Source organism: Cynara cardunculus, unplaced genomic scaffold, assembly GCF_001531365.2.
Source record: "Cynara cardunculus var. scolymus isolate 2C unplaced genomic scaffold, CcrdV1 Un_Scaffold_2884, whole genome shotgun sequence".
Classification (NCBI taxonomy): domain Eukaryota; kingdom Viridiplantae; phylum Streptophyta; class Magnoliopsida; order Asterales; family Asteraceae; genus Cynara; species Cynara cardunculus.
Window position 1 is genome coordinate 36320 of NW_020201260.1, and position 16713 is coordinate 53032.

General features: G+C 31.7%; 1 long non-coding RNA gene across 2 annotated transcripts; it reads right to left on the reverse strand.

Annotated features, from left to right (window-relative positions):
* Nucleotides 1–10698: 10698 nt before the first annotated feature.
* Nucleotides 10699–14223, reverse strand: LOC112503339. 2 transcript variants are annotated; one of them, XR_003067937.1, is made up of 5 exons: nt 14035–14223; nt 11684–12003; nt 11482–11606; nt 11130–11177; nt 10699–10973 (listed from the first exon to the last, which is right to left on the reverse strand). It is a non-coding gene; the product is annotated as an uncharacterized LOC112503339 (long non-coding RNA). The 2 variants fall into 2 exon arrangements; XR_003067936.1 differs by lacking the exon at nt 14035–14223 and adding an exon at nt 12116–12185.
* Nucleotides 14224–16713: the final 2490 nt, after the last annotated feature.

Sequence of the window (16713 nt, forward strand, 5' to 3'; positions counted from 1 at the left end):
TGCAAATGATGTGAGGGAGAGAAGCAAAGGAGAAGGTATTTTATAGTGATTGGAGATGAGGGTGGTGTAGGGGAAGTCAAACATGGTGGTGGTGACACAAGTAAACAAAGTCGGCCACCGTGGAGGGATATGGAAAGGTTGATTGAAACTTGATCATGATATCCCTTGCTAAACTGGCAAAAATTGATGTTGGGTTTTATAATATATGAAATAGAATATTATAAGGCATGTAAACGGTTGATTTGTATGCTAATTAATTAACTATTGATTCAAAAAAAGGTGAGTTGTGCAACCTTGTGAAAAGAGGAAGCCTGAGGGTGAATCAAGTATGTTGTTGACACTCAAATTCAAACAATCTACAACTATATGTTGTTGAATCAAGTAATTTGTGATAAGCAATAGCATTGAATCCAAGGAAACAATGGATTAATAGCACAAGAGAGTAATAGTGATTTGTTGGGTTTAACTAGATTACAAGCAACGCCACCACGCTCGTTCTTGACATTTTATAGGCCTTAGGCGAATGTAAATACAGGACCCACTAGAAGAAACAAGGCTTTTAACAACGGTTTTTGTCGTCGCTAAAAGTTCATTTATCATTAGAAAGATTATATATAACAATAACATTTCGTCGCAATAACTTGTGGCAGAAACATGTCATCGCTAAAAGACGCATCATTGTCAAAGCTTACTTTTTCTTGTAGTGACCCTCGAGAACTATGAAAAAAATTCAATAAATGTTTTGTATAAAATTAAGTACAAGAATTGCTAATAATTTACTAAGAAAAGAAATTTTATTTATCTTTATTATAAATATATAAGAGAGTACTTAAATTTACGTACTTTTTATTAGGTAATTTGAAATCAAAGATATAGAAACAGTGGTTGATATTTTTTTATAAAAAAAATAAGAATATTTTTTAGTTCATAACAAGAAATATGTGTTATTTTGATTTAAAAAAAAAGAGAATTCGTATGAATGAAGTAATCGTGAGGGTCGATGATAGATCAATAATAGAGAAGATTGTCGGTTTTATAGACAAGTAGACAAATGAGGATCAATAAGAATATAAAAGAAAAGATGATCTATTGAGATTGAATAAGAATAAATAATGAATTAAACATATAATATGCAAGCTCAACAAATGGTTGTTTGAGTACTTGAATAGAATCTTGTGGTGTGGTGTAATTCAACGAAATATACATAAGTCAAACAATGTTCTTTTTCTTCTTATTTTTGCTCAACTAAAATAATATGTAAAGATTAAAAGTTTATAGAACATAACATATATAAAGAGAAAATCACTTAACACATCTACTAAGGAAAATTTATTGCTTAATCAGAAAACCATGAAACACATCATAAATCATAATAACAATAGATTGATCGTTAAACGATAGTAAAATGTTTTCTGTAGAAGCAAAAAAGAGTTAACAATAGTCAACAAAAACAATTAGAACAACATAACCAAATAACAATAATCAATAGAATCAGAAATAGATAAACATATCCAACAAAACTATATAGCAATAGCAATCACATGATCTTAAGTTCTTAACGTTGAATTGTTGAAGTACAGAACAGTCGAGCATATAAAGAAAGCAATAACCAATGTCATTGGACCTTACTGGAGATAAAAAGAAAATTAGATAGGCAATAAACAATATCATACAATGAATGACAATTTTTTTTCTCTAATATAATTAGTTGATATGTTTTTGGGTTCTTATTATCTACTAAATTCATTTTACCTCTTATTATATGCTATAACTTTTTGGGTTTCTTTAATTTATTAAAAAAAGTTAGACTACTCATGTATGTTAAGGGAAAAATGTGTGCCCCTGATATTTTTGGGTCCTGGACGTATGCCCGTACTACCCTCCTCCAGAGATGGCCCTGAACACCACGATAAACAAATAGTTAGGGATCGAAAAAAAAAGTACAAGTCAATCAATACGATTAAAAGGTATATACAAGTGAGTCATTTTGATTCCACGTTGAGTCTAACTTCTCCATATTTCATTAGCAAAAGCTATTAGTTGCAACTTGCAAGTGACATGCCCAATTTTACTTTATACTTCTTCTCAAGCAGTTGCACAATTATTTCTTGTAAAATACTTTAAAATTTTTAGAATAACATACAAAATCCAAAATCAGGGACGGATCCAAGAATTTTTGGATACGATAGCATCATATAAAACGGTTGCACCTTCTAGAATAAAACAGTTGCACCTTTCACGAATCTAATTTTTTTTTACCTTACCACGGAGAAACAATACGGTGGCACGTGCCACCTAACCACCCCTCTAGGTCCGTCTATGCCCAAAACTCGGTAAGTATAAGAATGCTTAAAACATAACTAAGACTTAGGGGCCGTTTACTAACGTTCACCTACCAAGTCACTTTACTTTATCGAATGAACATGATAAAAATTGAGAATCTTATCCGGTAAGAGCAGAAAGACAAAAAGTCTTATCTGGTAAGTGAGAGTGACGACTCTTACCCGATAAGCGCTCACAGGATAAAAAGGTTCCATACAATGCCCTTTTAATGGAGTAAAATCTTACCCGATAATTTAAGTTAAAGTGTTGACTCTTACAAATATGCGCTTATCAGGTAAGAATTTGGTAAACGACCCCTTACTTTATATATTCGTATCCACTATTTCGTCATACGTCTAAATATCATATATCGAGCTGTAAGTACCTTTTCCTAAAAGAAAGCACAACCCAAAAATCATTACAGAGTGATCAAATCAAGAAGAACATAAAGAATAAGATATGTAAAGACAACCAATTTACAAGCCTTCAAATATACCTTATTACATAAATGCTAAACTCATGTCGTACACAAATTCAAATATCATATATTTTTTAAAACTTCTTAACTAATTCATGATTTTATCCACACAATTTTTGCAATCAACTTAACTCTATATATGTATGTATATATAGTTTCAAATACAATTTAAATATGACAATTTTACAAACCATATAAATCAATAGCCATTAATAGATATTTGATTTATAAATATCTTGATTATTTTATAATAATTAGCCATTATCTTATATAATGAATCTTATCATCTTCCACAAATATCTCAAGTGTTTTCTATTATAAGTGTTGAACATAGATTGTCTGGTTTGTATTATATATATATAAGGGCCTAATTGAATAGGTACTAATTAGTTTGTGGTAACTGTGAGATCCAATCTCAACCACAAGTCAATAGACAAATTAGAAAATTTATAATTTTGGTAATTTTGAATTAAAATTTTAATACAAAAACATTTTAGGTATTTTCTCTCCTCTCACCTCTCTTCTCTCTCCGTCCCCCATCCCCCATCCTTCGTCCTCCGGCCACCAATACCGCAGTTGTATCACAATGTATCTTATATGTGCTTGAGTATCACACCGATGTCATTTATGTGGTCGATCGGAGATGTAACAATGTGATATCTCAAATGCATCTTATGTGCTTGGGTATCACACTGTGTCTTTTATTTAACAGAGTCAATATTTTAGGTACCACAATGGTATCACCGGTGGACGGTGCCCGGAGGACGATGGCCGGAGGACGGGGGACGGAAAGAGAAGAGAGGAGAGATGGGAGAAAATATTTAAAATGTCTTTACATTAAAAATTTAATTCAAAATTATCAAAATTATAAATTTCATAATTTATCTATTGATTTGTGGTTGAAATTGAATCTCACGGTTACCACAAACTATTCAGTTCTCCCTTGAAAAGAGCCATATATATATATATATATATATATATATATTTGTAACTTTTGTCTTGGTTAATTTACAAATGTATTTCCTTTGTTTTTATAAAAGAGATTAAATTTTTTATTTAATTACATATTAAATAAAAGTTGTGTAATTTAGAATGGATATGAATATAGCAGCCATGCATAAAGATTTGTCTACGTTGTCCACATCAAACAACCAAACAATAATCGTTTTTAGCACATTTTCAAACGGTGGACTTTTCATTGTGCAAGTTTATATAAAAACAAACTACTATTCAATTCATGATTTTTAAATATCATATATAGAGACAGATGTGGTATCATTCGAAAAGTCGGTAAATCTATAAAAAGGTGTAAAATTTCAAGATCACGTGTGATTATAGAGCAAAATTACATGTAATACAACACGTCTAAAAATGACTCAAACAACTTGGTCAGTGCGACCAGAGTCGGAAAAGTCGTCCACTCTATGACCGGCCAACACAACAAACTTGTATCATATGTGATTATTATGTGTTTGTATCACATGTGATTCCACTTGATTTTGGAACTTCTCGTTTTCTAGCAAATTAACCATCTTCTTATTCTTTTTCCTGGCTATTGTTCTCGTATGAACCTAACTACACACATACACACACACACACACATATATACATATATATGAGATCATGTGAGACCAAACTGTTTTTATGAGACCACTTTTTTATACTTGAAACTTCACAGTAAAACATTTTAAAGATAATGAGACCAACATATTTTCGTGAGACCTTCACAGTGTTTTTGTTGTGAAGGTTCAGATATCTTTTACCTTCACAATATTTTGCTGTGAAGTTTCAAATATAAAAATGTGGTCTCATGAGTCTCACAAAAATAGGTTGGTCTCACGTGAACCCAACCCTACATATATAGCACATAAGGCTTGATCGTTTAAGAACTCTAAAATTTTTGAGGTTATAAGATTCATTCTAAACCACTTATTCAAGATAATTATAGTTTTTAATTAATGAGATAATTAAAGGGATAATTATTGTTATTTATTACATAAAAATTAATGCATATTAGAAAATTTCATACATAAACCCCTCCCCCCCCCTTCTCACTTCCCCTTTCCTATATTTGTATTAACATACATACATGCATAATTAAATATATACATAAGGTAAACAAATTGTGAATACAACTTAAACAACCTTAATAAATTTTTACTAGGGTGTTCAAAATTGTTCACAAATTGCATGTTTATATTTAGTTTTATTAATTTAGTTGATGTTCAGAATATGTTTACAAATTGTACCAAATCTCGTGGATTTAGATTGTGTTCACAAATGTAAAAAAATTGTTCACAATGTGTTAGCCTTGCTTAAATATTAAATTATGTTTATATACGTGTATGTTATGCAAAGATGAGAGAAGATAAAGGAGAAAATAGAGTGGAGGAAGCAGAAGAGGGAGTTAATTTATATTAGATTTTAGTTTTTTAACTAAATTTTTGTGGTTTAAATTGGATCTTACAGATCTCATAAATTAGTAAATTCTCAACAAAAAAAATATGTTACAAACTTTATGAACCAATTTAACCGCACCTTTTTAACTTCCATGATTATTATATTAATTAGCTTATTAACCGTTTTTAAAAAAAACTCACTTTTTCCCATTTCAAATCTCCTCACTAATATAATGTTTCATTGATTATTCTCAAAAGATGTCAATCTCATGTATTGTGGTTTTTATATGGTCAGGTTTAGCCGTTCAGGGGAAAAATGTAAATTAATTAAAAATTGATGGAACACCCTGGTAATAATAAATGTAAATTAATTAAAAATTGAAGGAACACCATGGTAATAATTCATATGATCGGTATGTACATATGCATACAAATAACCTGTAAGCAATTTGTCCGGTGTACACATGTGCATAACATGCACACATGCATAAAAACCAAGAAACAACTTTAATTATTTATATGCACATGTACATACAATCCAGATGAATGGTTACCAAGCTGATCCTTAGTTTTTTTTTTTTTTTCCTTAACCTCCCTCTCTCCCCCTCTCTCTCATGATTTACACAAATGCATGGCCACCTGTAAAACCTCCATTCCTCCATTATGTTTTAAGTGACCACTAAATTGATGGAGCTATAAAATATTAATAAATATTTACCCTTTTTTGCAATAACGAAAGTACGTAGAGGTAAAATGAAAAAAGAAACTCCAAATCACATAATCAAAAGATAGATTTGATGATTGTGAACGTGATTATTACTGGTTTTTGATTTATTACGTTATCATTACAACAAAATGATATCATTATTGCTACAAAATGACATCATTATCACAACATTAAAAAAAATCACCTTAATTATAAGAAGTTTTTGATTTATGAAAGCATTATTATAGCAAACTCACAACATTATCAACAATAGAAGCATCGATATAAGAAGTTTTCGATGATACTAAGAATCCGGATTTAATTCTCGACCTTGACCCCTGTTATTTTGAGGTCCGTATGAGGTAGGAAACTCTCAAGTACGGTTCCGAACAAAGTAAATATAATCAATATTCTTTATTTTTTTGGGGAAATTGTGCAGATTTAGCAATCGCACCAACGATAAAATCATTAAAATAACATAAAGTTATTGAAAAATACATAATTATATTAGTACTCTTAATGATTTATTTACATTTATTTTATTTTTATTATGGCCTAAATAATCTGAAGGCCTAAAAGTGTTACCGCATTTTTACAAAACAAGAGTGTTCTATCTATCTATCTATCTCTCTCTCTCTCTCTCTCTCTATATATATATATATATATATATATGAAATATCGTGTGAGAAAGAGAGTTAAGTTGAAATGTAAGAAGAGATTTGGATTCTTAATAACTTTTAATCTCAAACTCACACATGAATCACACTTGATACAAGGATTCATCTGGTGCATTTCGGTGCACCTCATCCGAATGTGCATCCAAGAACGGGGATCATTTATTAAGTTTCTCATATTAACTATTATTTTCACCGGCACAACCCTATCTATCTATTTATATATAGAAGTGTAGCCAATTATATATATATATATATATATATATATTGTATAATACAATATATAAGTGTAGCCAATTATATATTTTTATATAAAATATGATATAATATATAAGTGTAGCCAATTATTATATTTATAATATCATATAATATATGTGTAGCCAATTATATATATAGTTGTCCAGCACATTGAATGTTAGAAACTGATGAGACCATTTGAAGTGGCAAGTCTTCGAACTCAAGTTGCCATGCAAATTGCATGTGGTAGATATTAGGAGGTGGAGCCACCATCTTAATGTTGACGAAGATGTTTGAATTTCATTTAATGTATAAATTTTAAATATTTGATTTCTATTAATTACTAATTTCTTTAATATAAATAATATGCAACTTACATACAACCTCAATACTCAATTACAAAACAACCACACGTAAAAAGCATGCATGAATGGACACCAGGATTGACATCGTTAACATAGATTCCTGAAATGCACATATATTTATATTTATATTATGAGTCATGTCAGAGTAACAAACCAATCCACTCTTAAATATATCAAGTTAATTATAAAATAACTATCGCATTCTCATAAAACTGTATAACCATAATATCATATGTGAATCAAACTCAAAACGTATGTCTACTTCCTTTATTGAGATTATTCACGATGAATGTATATTGCCATCTTGTCGTTCTTCTTATAGTTGCGTATTATTTCTAGGTTTACATGGTGTGTTGAGTAACTTGGACAGTTGATTTGACATGCTAATGATTGTGTGAAGAGAGTTAAGGCGAGAATCATAAGAAGGAATCTGGACTTTTGATCACCTTTATGTTGCGAAACGATGCTCAAGATCACTCACACGAATACGGCGACGATAAAGTAACAACAGAAAAAAGAGAAAGTAAAAATACACACGAATTTACATGGTTCACTTGATCGGTTTGATCAAACTAATCCATGGCCACACTAGTAAAACTTTTATTGATATGACGGTTAGGGTTTACAGTTACATATGATTGAATATATAGAAGAAAAATAGGTTAAACTCCCAAGTGGGTTGGACCCAAAATCTTGAGAGTTTCCTTTCTCTCAAAATACCAAACTGCTCACCTTTTGAAATCAGCCAGATTACAAAGTTTCTAGCAGATTTGGTCTCTGGAACATGAGATGCCGATGATTTTTATCGGACGGATTTACTGACGGATTCTTGGTTTTCCGGCAGAAAATAGCTGCCGGAAATTAACTACTTTTTTTTAGTTTACTTAAAAAATCTTAATTAAATTAAGAAATTATTAATAAGATCAAAATATTTTGAATAAAATTACCGGTAGAAGTGTCTGCCGAAAATTCACCGGTGATGTCTCCGCCGGATATTTAATTTTAATTTTTAAAATTATTAATTTTAATTTTTAAGTATTTCCGGCGGATTTATCGGTCAAAAAATTAATCACCCAGCTCCAGAAAATACGTTTCCTGTAAATATTTAAAACATGTATTTAAAACCTATAAATCCTATAAATATTAAAAAAGTGCTAAAAAGATAAAATGCCGCTAAACATCATACATTAAACAAGAAAACAAGAAATGTCCAATAAAATTATCCCGACCAAAGTTGCAAACAATTGTTCTAAACAAAAATTAAATTGTTTCAAAGCAAACAGATATTCATTATTGTGGCGGCGGGAATTGCTGAAATTGACTGAGCAGCTTGACCAAAACAACCATCTCTTCATATTGTTTCTCCCTTCTCTCATCCAACACCCGACATCGCTCCTCATCCGCCCGCCAAAACTCCTCCTCCACCCGTCAAAGCTCCTCATCCGTCCGTCGGCGGTCGTTTTCTTCCTGTAAATTAAGATTGTATGAAAGTGACTCCTTAAAGTCTTTCTTTCTTTTAATCGGACCGGGAGTTGAGAGAACAGCTAAGGTTGTTGGTCCATTGGCGAGGACAAACTCTCTAAGTTGGATCCTTAAGGCGTCAATTTCCTATAAAATAAAGAAAACATTATAATATTTAATATGAATTATAAGCTAAGTCGATAAACATCATCAAACGAAAAGACACACACCCGACTATCACTACCAGATAAAAGGGTTTTAGAGAATGTTTTGTTTTGAACTTAAAAGTATTAAAAGCTTCTCTAAAGGTTTTAGAGAAGCTTTTCAATTCCGTCACAATGCTTCTCTATATAACGGTAGGTAAAGGTTTTAGGGAGGGTTTTCGGAGGGTGCGCTTTTGTTAGCTTTTACAGACATTTTTTTGGGGGCTTTAGATACACTTTCAAAACTTTTCTAAAGGTGAGTCAACTTTTTTCAAAAAGCTTCTCTAAAAGTATTTATTAGTGACATTTTTCAAGTATTTGTGACGGTTTAGAACGTCTCTAAAAACTACTTTCAGAGAAGGTTTACAAAAAAACTTCTCTAAAAATATTTATTAGTGACGTTTTTCAAGTATCTGTGACGGTTTAGAAACGTTTCTAAAAAATACTTTTAGAGAAGGTTTACAAAAAAACTTCTCTAAAGGTATTGTCTTTAGTACATTTTACTACTTTGAAAACCTTCTCTAAAGGTTATCTTTAGATACAAATAATCAAAACTTTCTMTAAAGGTTATCTTTAGATGCACTTTTAAAACATCGATTCCTTCTCTAAAGAGCATATTATTTTCTTTCAACCATATTTCAGCCCTGTATTTATATATAATTATATATTATAAATAATAATATCAATCAACAAAAACAACATAAAATCTCAAAGCAATAAATTTCATACATTTACCATATAAAAGACAAGAATTTTTCAAAACAATCTCTAACATTCAATCAATCCATACATCCATTTTTTTAACATCCTCCCGAACTTCTCAGAAAACTTGATGCTCAACCTATCACTTCCCATCTATTTTCTAACTTTTTTCTTATATTATAGTAGAACAACATTTGTTACTTGGCATAGACAACGAAAGCCCCTTCTAATTACAAGGTGTTTGTAAAGGTGATAGCAATAATGCAACAATTTCTTGTGAACTGCAAACAGTGCGAATTTGCCTCTTTGTCTGCAACAAGTCAATAAGCCATCAGAACATTTCATTAGAAAACTGAATATTTAAAATTTTAAATTCAATTTTAAGTTTAATGTTCTCCATTTTAAGCCTCACAAAGTACACTTTGAGCAGAAGGAGAAGGTCCAATTTCATCGACAAAGTATATCATTGAATTTTAAGTTATGCATTCAGGAAATATCAAAAAGCATGCTGAGTACAACTTGCTTTGAGTTAATGTGAGTTCTTAATAGTAGAAAAATATCCATACTTTTTTTTTTGGAGACCCACTACAACAGTTACTCCATGCAAACACCAATAGATACCATGATCCAAACTGACTCAAAATAGTGTTACTCATTGCACAAATTCATGCATCTTATGCCATAAGCTTATGTATACACTAGGCTTTAAGCTAGGCATAAATTTAATAGGAAAACCTCAGCATATAGGTCTTGATTACATGCTACAGCATGTCACTTGCAACACCCAAATACCCATTACAATAAATCAATCAAGAAAGCAACACCTTACCATCACCACTCATAACTTAAAAAATACCAAATGCAGTGGCAGAATGGTTGACAAATGATGCCATTTATGTTCCAATTCAAAGAACTTTATGTAACATACAACACCAAAACCAAAACAGTGAGTTAGCAATCAGTCACCAATATATTACCAAGTTCATTTTTACATATTCTTTGGAAGGGACAAAATCTTTGTTTGGATGAGGGGAGCAAAAATCAAACTTTTAGGAGCTACAAATGATGGTTTACTTTTATTGAAAGTGTTATACAAGCAAAATGTCAATAGTGGCATCAGAATTAGATATATCAGGTCAATCACAATTCAAAAACTTGACATCTCTCTTTCTAGTTCTTAGATTCCTCGCATATCCACCTCGAAATGATAATAACATTTTGTTTGCATCAAATATGATGAAACTAAGAACAAAATATGTAAAACTAGATAAATTGAAACCTAAAACATTTATAATTAGACCTGAGGAGAATTCTTGAGGCCAAGATTGGAGTGTAGACCATGTGTCTCTCGAATGCCTCCAAGATTGGCCACTAAAACAGCCTGTTGGTAATCTTCAACCATGCCAATTGCTTCATAGTAAATTGCCTGCATCGTAAATCACTAGACTAATAAACAAAAACATAACATAATCCAATTATGACATTGCATATCATGAGGCTGAATACAATACTAGATTAAAAAGTAAACCCTAGTTGGTAAAAATCAAGCATACAAATGTAAGTTAAAAAGAAATTAGCATACAGTGGCTTCCAAATATCTTAGTCTTTCTATCGACATTTCCTCCCGTACCTGAAACATTAATTAACAAATTGATAGAAATCATTTAGAAAAAAACATAAAATTGCATTAATCAACAAATTGATAGAAATCATTCAATGATCATCATACGTGCTTCAATCATACGAGAATATCGATTGTTTAAAGACAGATGAAATAGCAAGAAGAACGGTATGAAGAACATCAAAGGCGATTCAGTTTCTTGAAAGTAWGAAGAACAGTGGCTTCTCTGTAGATGTGTATACTGTAGGTTTGTTTATTAACTTGTTGTCGAATGAGCAACCTCTGTCTTGAACTTTTTCAACTCAACCCTTACCTTCTTATTTTCTGCCTTGAATTCCCTTGCTAGACCAACCTTCATTTCATCAAACTTTTTCAAAAATTCTCTTCTCTAATACAGAAAGCCATCCCCATGATACTGCTATTCTTAGGCAGTAAGACCTGGATCAGTGGAAGTGTTATTTACGATAACATGGACGAATTGCAAAAAAAAATGCATTATATGGAGTAAATCATACCTTACTAATATTAGGGACCACTGCCCTAAGTGCAAAGAGCCTATCATTCAGCTTCTTCCTTTTATTCCTTCTTCCTTTGCAGTCACTTCTATATGTTGCAGGCTTCAGACCAACCCTTACACAAGCAACGGCAGTTAGTTGGGTGAGAAACAACCTTTACCTCAAAGATTTCTAAAATCTTCAGTTTCCATCTAAAACTGATTCTCTGGTGAAGGAAGTAAAGCAGCAGCAGGAGCCGGAGGTCGGAAGACGATCTGGGCTCGTTTTCTTTGTGGGGGAAGAGGAACAATTTAAGTTGGAAAACCTTCTTGATGATGGAGCTGATATAACATTCAAAAGTGTCGTATTAGATTACATGATGGGACGTCAAGATATGTTAATAAGATATCAAAATTAAGAGTCATATAAGATTAATATATGCAGGTCTTTTACCTAAGACTTGTTGCATAATCTCTAGATCACCCGAGGGATTTTACGTTGATTCACTTTGCCGCTTAATCTCTATCATGTTCTCTTATGAACATAAAAATCACATATATAAATCTTAGTGATTTATAAAACGATGAAGACATGCAAAAGAATTCGTTAAACGTAACTTACATATGAAGTGCGAGAATAGTTATTAACCCAACCATCTTTTTCTCTATAATGCAACTTTCAAAAAGTCTCTATCTCACCGATAAGAGAATTGTCAGACAATCCTCTATTTCGAAAATGGTGATTCGGAGTACTCACTGTACCGTTTAAAGCAACATACTTTCGCTTCCCCCTATTCTCAKAATTTTTCCTTGACATAGCCTACAGAAACAAAATATGATTTTAGCAATAACAAAGATAAAAATATGTTTCAAACAGTAGGTTTCAAATGTTGCACCTGTTTTTATTCTAAACTACTCACAATTCATGTTCCTTGCCTTAGTTTATGGATATACCTGTATCACTAGATGGAGGTATGAGCACAACTTAGCCTGCATGTCTTTTTGCTACTGTTAGATGGCAAAATACACTTAGGTTCAATTGGCTTAATTTGGCCATCATGTGTTCTTTGCATATAGGTCCTATTTATTTGATAGGTGGAGAGCCAATGATGAACCCACAAGTTTAGAATAAAAGTCTTTAGTGTTGGTATTGCAGTTTAACTTTCTAGTATTATATGATAGCAAAAAACAGGTGCAACATATACTATGTTCAACATCTGAGAAAAGTATTGAAAATTAATTATACATCATTGGTTATTTGAACATAAAAACAACAAGACAAGAGAAGCATAAGTTGATTATGGTATATTTTCATCCAGAACAACTGCAATCGGTATTTGGTGATTCAAAACCCTCTGATTTCTTCATGTGATTCTTACACTGGAAATAGAAATTCAGATTGGCATGGATTGAAAGATGCTCACTATGCAATCGGTATCTAGTGGTATATTTGCCATGGACTGAAAGATGCTCACTATGCAAGTGAAAACAGATTGGCTCACCACAAAAACAATGTGCATTAAAGATGACAATTTCAATTGAAACGGAATAAAAACCAGCGACACAAGAACCATAAACAAATTCAGAAAAAATCCATCTACCCTATTGCCCTTCACAAGCTCTCGAGCTTTCCCAAGTGCTGAAATCCCATAACTATTCTCAACCACAGACAGAACCACTGCTAAAGCCCAAACAATAGATAGGTAAAGATAGAATGTGATTAAAAGAATGCCAAGGAAGACGAGGAGGATGATCACGATGGTAAAAAAGAACAAGTGATGGAACAAACAAAGGCCCAGAGAACAAACTCATGTAACCAAGGGGATAATTTGGCTTCATATCATTTTTGACATTATTATACCAAAACAATAACACAAGTTTCCACTTTTCTAAACTAAAATTCTCTCTCTATATACGCATTTCTAAAATATGATATTCCCAGAGACTTGGTTCCTATAGAAAACAAAACAGAATCTTAAATTATCATGTCCACACACACATATATATATACAAAACAGAATCTTAAATTAACATTTAAAGAGAAACAATCAGCTCCTAAGTTCCAAATTAACTTTTGAGGCCAAACCTAAATTTGGCTTGTATACTGTTTACCAATTTGATGCAAAAGATCTTCTTTCTGTTATACATGCTATCAAGTTTTCGTCACTTACTGCGTCTATTAGCCTCTTTACCTTTGAAGAGGTGAGTGCATCTAATATACTGCCCCTTTCTAACAAAAGAATACAAAATTTATCAAACGATTCAGAGCCGATTAACTTTTTTACCAAACAGAAATCATCTCTAAGTTAAATTGTCACAGAATTCGTATCGAGACTAAGAGATTAAACAAATTGTAGTCAATGAAAATGTTACCTATAAGCAGAAGGATCGTCGTCTGATGCTTTGAGATTTCAGGGTAGAGTCGATCGATTGCAAACAGTGAGGGAGAAGGAGGAGTCGATCAACTTCCTGAGTTCCTTCAAAATTACCGATCGTAGCTTCGTACGTAGTTACAGGGGAGCATCGATCGTAGCTTCGTGCAGGTGAGTCGATCGTAGCTTCGTGCAGGTGAGTCGATCGTAGCTTCTTCCATGGAGTCCAGTGAAGGAAGTAGTGAAGGGGGAATGGTAAAGTAGGAGTTAACGGGCCGGGGCTTTCATGGGCTTTAATTTAATATTTCATGTGTTTTAAAATTATAATATTAACCTTTGAATATTAACAGTCTTTGGGTTTGCAAAAATGGGCTTAGGATTATATATTAACAGGCTTTTCATATTTGGGCCTAAATTTGATATTAAAAATGGTTCTAAATATAATATGTTATTTATATCATTTCAAACTCTAATAGGACATTTAAAAGTGTCCTATTAGCTTTTAAACACTAATACAACAATCAAAAATATTTTGTTAACTTTTAAAATTAACATGACACTTTAAAATGTCCTATTAATTTTTAAAATAATATGACACTTTAAAATGTCCTATTAGTCTTTTAAATAATATAACACTTAAAAAGTATCCTATTTGCCTCTAAAATAATATGACATTGAAAAGTGTCGTATTAGACTTACATGATAGGACACTAAAGAGAGCTTAATAAGACATAAAAAATAAGAGTCCTATTAAATTAAATCAAATAAGACTCGTGAAATAATGTGTTGTATTAGACCTTTTTAAAGGACGGATCTTGAAAAGTGTCCTAAAAAAGTGTCCTATAAACTTGTTTTTGTTGTTGTGAGAAAACCCTTTACAATTCCTTTGCTTATTTAATATATTATATATTTAATTTTGTTTATTTTTAACATAAACGTTTTAGATACACTTTTAAAAAGTAACTAAACATTTTTATTTAATTTCAAAAAATTTAAATTTTTTCTTAATCTTTAAAGAAGCTTAAGAAAGTGTTTTTAAAAATTGATGAAACTTTTTAGAGACATATTTTTATAAAAGCTTCTCTAAAACTTTTAACTACACATTATTTAACTAATGTATCGTATTAGCTTTTTTAAAGGACAGTTTTCGAAAAGTGTCACAAAAAAGTGTTCTATAAACCTCTTTTTGTTGTAGTGTTTGCTTATTTAATATATTATATATTTAATTTTGATTTATTTTTAATATAAATATTTTAGATACACTTTTAAAAAGTAACTAAACATTTTTATTTAATTTTAAAAATTTAAAAATTTTTCTTAATCTTTAGAGAAGCTTAAGAAAGTATTTCTAAAAATTGATTAAACTCTTTAGAGACATTTTTTTTATAAAAGCTTCTCTAAAACTTTTAACGACATTTCTTATAACGTATAATTAGCCTGTAAATCCTTCTTTAAATGTCGTCCAACCTTTAGTTACATTTCTCATTTTTGTCATTTAAATCATTCTCTATAATGTAGCTTTAGATACACTTCTAAAAGCTTCTCTAAAAATTTCTTCTCTAAAGTTCATTCCTCTTGTAGTGTATCTGAAAACGATGGACCAGCTTGTGTGGAGTTCCCAGTCAAGACCCAATTGGGATCCTGGTTATATCCAAACCCAAATAGATGACCTTTCTTGCTTCCTCCAACCGCCTGCTCCCATAACTATGTATCAACTAAGGGATAAGTGGAGGGATCATTGTCGTATCTTTGGGTGAGACTCATTGAATAGTCATCATATGGTTTAAAAAAGATTACAAGTCAATTTCGATAGCATTACGACTGTAAATGAGACGTTTCCATCCAAAACAATCCTAATATTTGCCCAACAAATGGCAACCAAAACTAAATTGTGATACGTACGAAATTTTTAGCCAAAACTATCCAAACATTTGAGCAACAAATGGCAACCCAAACTAAATAATGATACATATGGAATTTCTAAATTAAACAATCATAATGTTTGTCCAATAGATGGCAACCCAAACAAGATATATATACACACACACACACACACATTCATTTAGATTTTAATTTAAACGACTCAAACTTTTACACAACAATTAATGGCAACCCAAACTAGATAGATAGTTACGTACCCAATTATGAATATCAAAATAGATAGATATTTATCATGACTTGGATACACTTAGAGGTCACGTACCCGCCAGAATCCGATGATGCGGCCTCTCCACTCGACCTCTTCTTATGTGTATAATCGAACAATTCCACAACAGTCGGTGACACGCCATCTTTTCTGTGTGTCTATAAAGGTCAAATAATACAAACATATGTTAATTATAACATATTAAAAATCAAGCTACTAAAGTAATGGGTTTTAGGTCCTACCAAGCGAGCACCATGCTATGAAAATGGGATAGATCGACCGGTGTGTAGCGCAACTTGGCTATCATGGTTCTCACGCGCCACCCCAGAAACAACCTTCCAATTGTCATTGTTCCAACAATCGACCATCTGACTCCACACATCTGAAGAGATCCAACTGGGGGAAGTTCTTCAACACACTCATATCCCGGTGTGGGTCGGTTTCATCGTAGTAAGGATACCCATTCCTCTTTGCTTTTTCTCCAGATTTCATCCTCGCGGCACTAAAATTGTCTATATATGGCTTTACCGTCTT